Here is a 7,617-nt window from a genome sequence, read left to right as displayed (position 1 = left end):
TGCAATCACCATCTGCAGTAATTTTGGAGCCCCCCAAAATTAAGTCTGTCACTGTTTCCACTGTTTCCCTATCTATTTGCCATAAAGTGATGGGAACGGATGCCATGATCCTCGTTTTCTGAATGTTGAACTTTAAGCCAAAATTTTCACTCTCCTCTTTCACTTTCATCAAGAGGCTCTTTGGTTTGTCTTTGCTTTCTGCCATAAGGTGGTGTCATCTGCATATCTGAGGTTATTGGTATTTCTCCTGGCATTCTTGATTTCAGCTTGTGCTTCATCCAGCCCAGTGTTTCTTATGATGTACTCTGCATATAAGTTAAATAAGCAGGGTGGCAATATACAGCCTTGATGTACTCCTTTCCAAATTTGGAACCAGTCAGTTTTTCCATGTAAAAAGTTCCAAGTAAAAAGTTGGGGAGTTGAATTTCATGCCGCTTGGCAGAGGCTGAGGCTAAATGTTTTATATGGAGGTGGAATATGATTTTTTTGTTTGACCTGGTAGGACAATTACAGCCACTTTGGCACTGTAAGTTTAAGGCAGAACAAAAGGGCAAGAAGTCAGATCATATAGGAAGTCTGTGGTGCAGCTCAAGACAGAAATAATTATGATTTGGATGAGAATGCAACCACTTTAAACAATTAAAGTGGTCCTATTTAATACAGCCCATGGGGAAATCTGATGAATTCTCTCTAGTGTGTTAGGGAAAGATGGCAATAGGATGGCTCCCAATAGCATTGATCCCAGTCCCTGAATCAACAGAAATTGATAAGAGGTCAGACAAAAAATTCAGGCAAAGCTTTATTGTGACCCAAGCTGCAGAGAGACGGACTGAAAACCAGAAATAGGTACCCTCCCTAGATACCCGAGGGTGGGATTCAGCTGGTCCCTTAAATGAGATGAGGGTGAGGGCAGATCAGTGGGTCTGGCCAGAGGGGTGGCTTACATGGTCTGTCCACCTGCTTTGGTGGTGCTGAGTGCAGGGATCACGGGTAGCACCTTGTCCTACCTTTGCTCTGGCACCTCGGAAGCAGCAGTTAGGTTTTGACCTTCTTGTATCTTATTGTTCATGATTTCTCCCAACTGCTCAGGTATGCAGTTATTTTTAGCCCCTTATAGTTTCTTTGTATCTGTTGCATGAGAAGAGGTTTGTCCATGTGTAAGCACTGCAGCCAAAGGTCCGAGGTCCCAGGCTCAAGCTTCTGAGCTTGTCTTACCATGACGGAGCACGTTGAGGAGATCTTCACATGGTGGTCACTGCTGAGATGAATAAGTACTGAGCAAGAGATGCTTTGTCAGCAAATGGGACTGAATGGGTAGAAGATTTGGTTTTAGCTCTAAAAAGTTTGAGCCATGCCTAGGAGATGTTGGAGCTGTACCTGAAAGTAGTTTTGCTAAAGGCTTAGACATGCAGATGGGAATCATTGAGCATATCACTGGGATTGAGTAAGAGCATCAACAATCAAGATCTTCTTCAGGTGATGGAGAGAAGGGAATCCAGGAGTCCTGGGGCTGCCAACAATTAGAAACAGGAATGGCAGAACCAGGGAACAAGTGATAAAGAAAGTGAAGGATTGGGAAAACAAGGACGAGGGTGATACCAAGGAAGCTACAAAGAAGAGAAACCTAGACACAGGACAGTAGCAACAATGGGAAATGGAATCCAGTTTTATTGTTTGCTTTGTTGTTTTGTAATTTTGTTACTGGATTAAGTTCTATGGACCCTGCTCAGACCCTAGCTCTGTGCCTCTACTGAGGAGGGTTCTCTTTCTGTTTCTGTTCAAGTAGGTGAATACTGGAGAAGGAAATGGCAACCCCCTCCAGTATTCTTGCCTGGAGAATCCCAGGGACAGAGGAACCTGGTGTGCTATAGTCCAAAGGGTCACACAGAGTCGGACACGACTGAGCGACAAACATGCACACATGCGAATAAGGAAACCAAAGCTGAGACCAACACAGCACAAGGTTTATTTAGAGGTGAAAGAATGGAGAAGTGAGAAAAAGTTTACAGATTTACTTCTCCCCAATGTGGGGTGAGGGATTTATTTTTATAGAGTAAAAACAAAAAGGAGAATGAGTGAGGCTAATGATGGAAGGCATATGCATTAGTCTACAGGAAAAGGCAGGGCTTTTTAGAGGGAACACCACCCTCTCTGGGGTGCTTCCCGGTGCCTCAGAGTGTAAACAATCTGCCTGCAATGCAATGCAGGAATTTAATCCCTGTGTCAGGAAGATTCCCCCAGAGAAGGGAATGGCTACCCACTCCAGTATTGTTGCCTGGAGAATTCCATGGACAGAGGAGCCTCAAAGAGTCCGGACAGGACTGAGTGACTAACACTTTAACCCTCGTTTTTGTCCTTTTTTGATCCTTAATGTCTGGCCATGTCTGCTGGGAGGTATATCATTTAAGATGCTAATGTAGTAAAATCAATGCATAATGAGGCTCAAGGTCTGTCGGAAGTCAAATTTGTTGCTGTCTTGGTCCCAGCTGTTTCCATTTGCTTTTGCTTTTTCCCCATTTGAGTGTGTGTGTAGCTTCCTTTCTTAAGTTCCAACTTTTTTTTTTTTAAATAGTCATTTATTTGTTTGCACCAGTTCTTAGTTGCAGCATGTGGGATCTAGTTCCCTGGCTAGGAATCGAAGCCAGGCCCCCTGTGTTGGGAGCACAGAGTTTTAGCCACTGGACCACCAGGGAAGTCCCTCTCTAAGCCTTTTAGGTTCACTCCTAATCAAGTCTGGGGAGTGGGCAACAAGGACATATCGTTTAAAAAATATAGTCACAACCTGAAACTAGAGAGTTATTTTACTTGGTGGGAATGTTTGGACTCTGAGTCTGGGAGACAGCATCTCAGTAGCTCTGAGAAAACTGCTCCAAAGAGGTAGGAAGGTAAGTCAGACTACATACAAATTTGCAACAAAGGGAGCAGGTAGTCTGAACTTCAAAGATCAGGTATCAAGTTAAGGAATTTAGCATTCTGTGTCTGGGAAGATGCAAGCCTCTGGGCTCATTGAGTTCATTCCTTTCATAGGAATCTCAGCTATCTGGAGTCAAACCTGTTTCTTTGTTCCCTTGCTTCTTGCATTCCCCCAGTTCCTCAGCAATCACCACGGAGTGTGGCAGCATCTGCTGGATCGCAGTTTGGGGAGCTCTCATTCATATTTGGAGGCCAGAAATCGCTGATGGTTGTGACATTTCTTATTTATTAATATGGCAGGAGATATTTTCATTTCACAGACATTCTGGCTAAGGGTGGGTGTTGAAAGGTTTGGAGAAAAGACTTGGAACAACTCCGGCAATGAGATGAGGGCTATTATGTTTGCGTGCCCAGGTAAATGATGCAGGAGAAGGAGAAAACTGAAAATAAAAGGTGTAACTGACCAAAGGAAGGATGGTTGAGATAAACAATAAAAGGGCTTCGGTTGGCTATGTGCTGGCTTGGACTCTTCTTGCCTCTGTCGCTGCACCGGAGGCTGGTAGAACTTGTGCAGATTCAGGCAGGAGAGTGGCCTTGGGGATGTGTAGATGCTCTAGTCTGTTTCTGTCGTGTTCTAAAAAGTATGAAGTTATCAGCTAAATGTGGGAGTGAGAGGGGAGTATTGGAGATTTGAGGAGAGAAAATATTGCTTACAATTATCTTCTTGGAGAGTGGGAGAGTGAATCTACCCAGGGAAGCAGAACTGGGTGGTTTTAAAAATCTAAATGACAGGTTTGAGTTTCAATTTATTTGCTTGTCCTACTTCATCGTCTGCTTAAATCCTTTAACCTCGGTTCACCATCAATACCACTGAAATAATATTGATAGAGAACTTTTGCATACGAGCCTTTAGAGATCAGACAGCTTATATATACCCTCTGATTTAATCTGTAAAATGAGGATAATGAGACCTAATAGAGATTATTTGGAGGATATATACATTTATATGTAAATGTAGATTTACATTTGAAAGAACATTCCAAAGTGTGAAAACTAAGCACTTAAAATACTTTCCTGCCATTTTTTCTTATTCACAAACCCGAAGTCAAACTATACAGTGTTTGATTGATTCTAAGGATTCCTTCTGGCTTAATTCCTACAGCTGAAGTTTGAAAATTGAATGCCTGCATTTTTTTTAAAGCGAAACAAGATATTTAACACAGGAAAGGCTGTCATTTTTCTTTCCTTTTAAAGCATTCTTAACATTCTTGAGATTCTGGCATTTTCTTGAAATAAAATTAAGTGTGTATTTTGAAATGCCAAATTTTCAAATATACTCAAATGACAGCAGCTTTAAGTTGTTCCCTTTGCTTTGATACCTTATGCACATACACCTTCACTGAAGTTCCAGGCATCTCAGCCTTAGTTCCATATGCCCAAGGATCACAGTCACCCTGTGTGTGTTTCCATGTCACCTTCCTTTCAAGGAGTTTAACACTTGGTGATCATTCTCTGTGGAGTAGTCTTAACAGTTTGCATAGCTCCAGCCTTCCCTGGAGCTTCCTGTCTGCATTCATATGACCTGATTTACAATCCCATCCCCAGCCTGAAACAAATATCAGATTTGAAAGTTTACAGGCACAACTATATCATTTGTTTGCAATGTTCTTCTTCCAAACTCTCCAGCTTCAAGCAGTCTTTTGAGGCCCATTGCAGCCTCTCTGCACCACCAAAAACCTTCCCTCATCACCTCAGCAGTGACTGATTCTGTGCCTATCTGCCAACAGCACTGTTTTGACAGCTTTTTAGGCTGGGTCCTGCAGTCCAGAGGGAGGTCACGTGATGTGGTAGAATGGAAAAAACACATCAGAACAAAACGTGAGCTTCATGTAAACCCCACCATTTGCTAACTGTTAACTGTGTTTAAAATCCCTGAGGAACCTCTGTTTCCTTATTTGTAAATATTGCTGTACTGTAATGAAAGTCAAGACATTCACACCAAGTGATTTATGGACACATTCTCCACCTTGTTCAAACTCAATGAATGATAACTCACTAGTTTTAATCAACGTGTATCTTATTCTCTAATTGCTTCATGTAAATATGCTTATTTCTCTTCAATTATAATAAGGTGCTACAGAATATGATGGATTCATATTATTTGAAGTGTGACTTAGCTCAGTTACTTTCATGCTCTCACATTTCCATTTTCTCATATTTCCTAACCAGTGCAGAAAAACTACAAACTTCCCTCTGGATTGTGTTTTAGCTTGGATATGGTGTCTGTTTCTTGTCTTTCAACTCTCAATGTCAGACAATTTCTCTTATTATTGCCCCTTTAATCCACGATTTATTTTTCATAGGTTACTGAGTTTCCAGACTTCCTTTTAAATTTTATTATTTTGTTTTATGTATCATTGTATTTATTTGTGTTTCAAGAGCATGTGTCTATATGTAATTAATTTGGAATTTATGGAGATCTCTTTAGTGACATCATGTAGGGTAGATCTCTTTTTTAAAAGATTTTTTTGAGTTAGACCAATTTTAAAGTCTTTATTGAATTTCTTACAACATTGCTTCTGCTTTATGTTTTGGTTTTTGGGACCACAAGGCATGTGGGATCTTAGCTCCCTGACCAGGGATCAAACCAGCATCCCCTGCGTTGGAAGGTGAAGTCTTAATCACTGGACCACCAGGGAAGTCCCAGAGTAGATCTTTATAGATATTCCGAGTGTGCCTGAGAAGAATGTTTGGCTGTATGGAATTTACATAGTCTCATTGTATAAAATTTTGCTCATGTGTAAACCTTAGCACTTTGTCTTATCTTCTCTCTCTTATATGGAACTATGTATTTATGTGTTGCTATAGTGGGGAAATTGAAAGGTTCTTTTTGAGTTCTTTTGGAGAGTTTGTCTTTAATGTTTGATGTCAAAGAGAGGAGAGAGGAGGTAAACTTTCCGCACAAGGGAAGGGAGATGACATTTATCGAGTAGTTATTATGCAAAAGGAGCTTTATATGTTGCATCTTAATCACCAGTTGGGAAAGGCACACTGTCTTCATTTTAAAGGTGAGGAAACTGAGACTTGGAAAAGAGAAGTAAGTTTCAATCCAAGTTCATCTAAACTCAAAACGTATATCCTTGTGTGATTAAGTGGGAAAACACATAGGCATGTTATATAAACTGTGGGTTTGCTTGGTTCTTCCTCTGTGATTTAATTTCCTCAGTTTTATAAGCTGCAAGGGGAAAGGAACAGGATGCTCTCAGGGGCAAAGTCACCCCCACCATGTTTTTCTGTTCATTCCACTTTGCCGGTCTCTGCCATCTGACAGGTAAGCTTGTAGGCAGCCTGAAGAATCCAGAAAAAGAGAGGGATGCCATATGGACTCAAATAGGTGCCACGTGCCTCACAGCTCGTGAATTGCCACAGAAGCAGCTGGTCCTTAGCAAATGATTAGAAGTCACTTAACAAATGGCAGGAATCCATTGAGCCCGAGGTCCCCACCATACCTCATGCTTTGATGTAAAAGACATTTTATTTGAATGTGAATTGAAGATACAGATTAGTTTTGTACAAGTGGAGGAAAAGTTCAACTTAAAAATCAGGGGGATAAAAAGATCTGTTGGTAGATGTGGATGCTTGCTGTATTTGTTTTCTCCACAGAGGCATTGATGGAGAAGAATAAGAATCAACAGTATTGATATTATGTGAAGAGTGAATGAGTCCATCATGCGTTTTGCCAGCTACCACGCTAAACACTTTGCATGCATCATTTCACGCTACACCTATATCAGTCCTGAAAGCTATGTGTTTATTATCACTGGAAACATGGCCAAACTAGGCCCCCATGCTGCTCATCCATCACAGCTGTGCTGTAAAAGTATTTAAGGAAATTAGTGTGCAATGAATGACTACCTCCCCTGTAAGACTGTATCCTCTGTGGGGACAGAATCTGAATCTTCCTTTATTTCTTTTCATAACTCGATTTTTCAATACCTTTCACAATGCTTGCCATGTGAAAAACACTCAAAATTTCTTTCTTTCTTTTTTTTTTTTTTTTTGATAAATAAATCTGCTTTTACAGATGCTTGAGTAGTAAGTGGCAGAATCAGGATACCATTCCAGGCCCACCTGAGCATCCTAAAAGTTGCATTAAGCAATTCTGTGCTTTCTTCTTGAGCAAGAATAACCATAAGTATCCCTCCAGACAAGTAAAGTCTCCCTCTTCCAAGAAGTGAAAAGTGTCCTTTTTACTGAACAAAACTTGCTCCACTCATCTGCATGCCATAAAGCAAATCTACTGACCCTAGGTTGTGGTGAAGGAAAGTACAGTGTTCATTGCAGGGCTGAACAAGGAGAATGGAGAAGGGTAGCTCATGCCCCAAAGAACAAGACTCCCTGATGGTGTTCAGGGAAGGGGTTCTCAAGGCAGTGTGAGGGAGGGGACTGCAGGGTGTGAGACCAGCTCATGGACAATTCTCAGATTCATCAAGGTGAAGTTTCAAGCATCATCAACCTTCTGGTTTCAGCCAGTCTAGGCTCTATGTACTTGTGGTCAGCAGTTTTCATATGATAAGGATCAGCTTCTTGTAAAAATAACTAAGGAATGTATGTCAGCCCTTTATCTTTGTCTCCTAGGGAACAAAGAGTTTGATGACTGCTATGTGGTGCTTTATAGTCTAAATTGTTACCAGTTTCCTGATC

Source organism: Bos grunniens, chromosome 2 (genome assembly GCF_055505025.1).
Source record: "Bos grunniens cultivar Pamir isolate PY7600 chromosome 2, Bosgru_T2T1.0, whole genome shotgun sequence".
Lineage (NCBI taxonomy): Eukaryota > Metazoa > Chordata > Mammalia > Artiodactyla > Bovidae > Bos > Bos grunniens.
The sequence above is the reverse complement of the archived record's forward strand: the minus strand, read 5'-3'. Positions refer to the sequence as shown.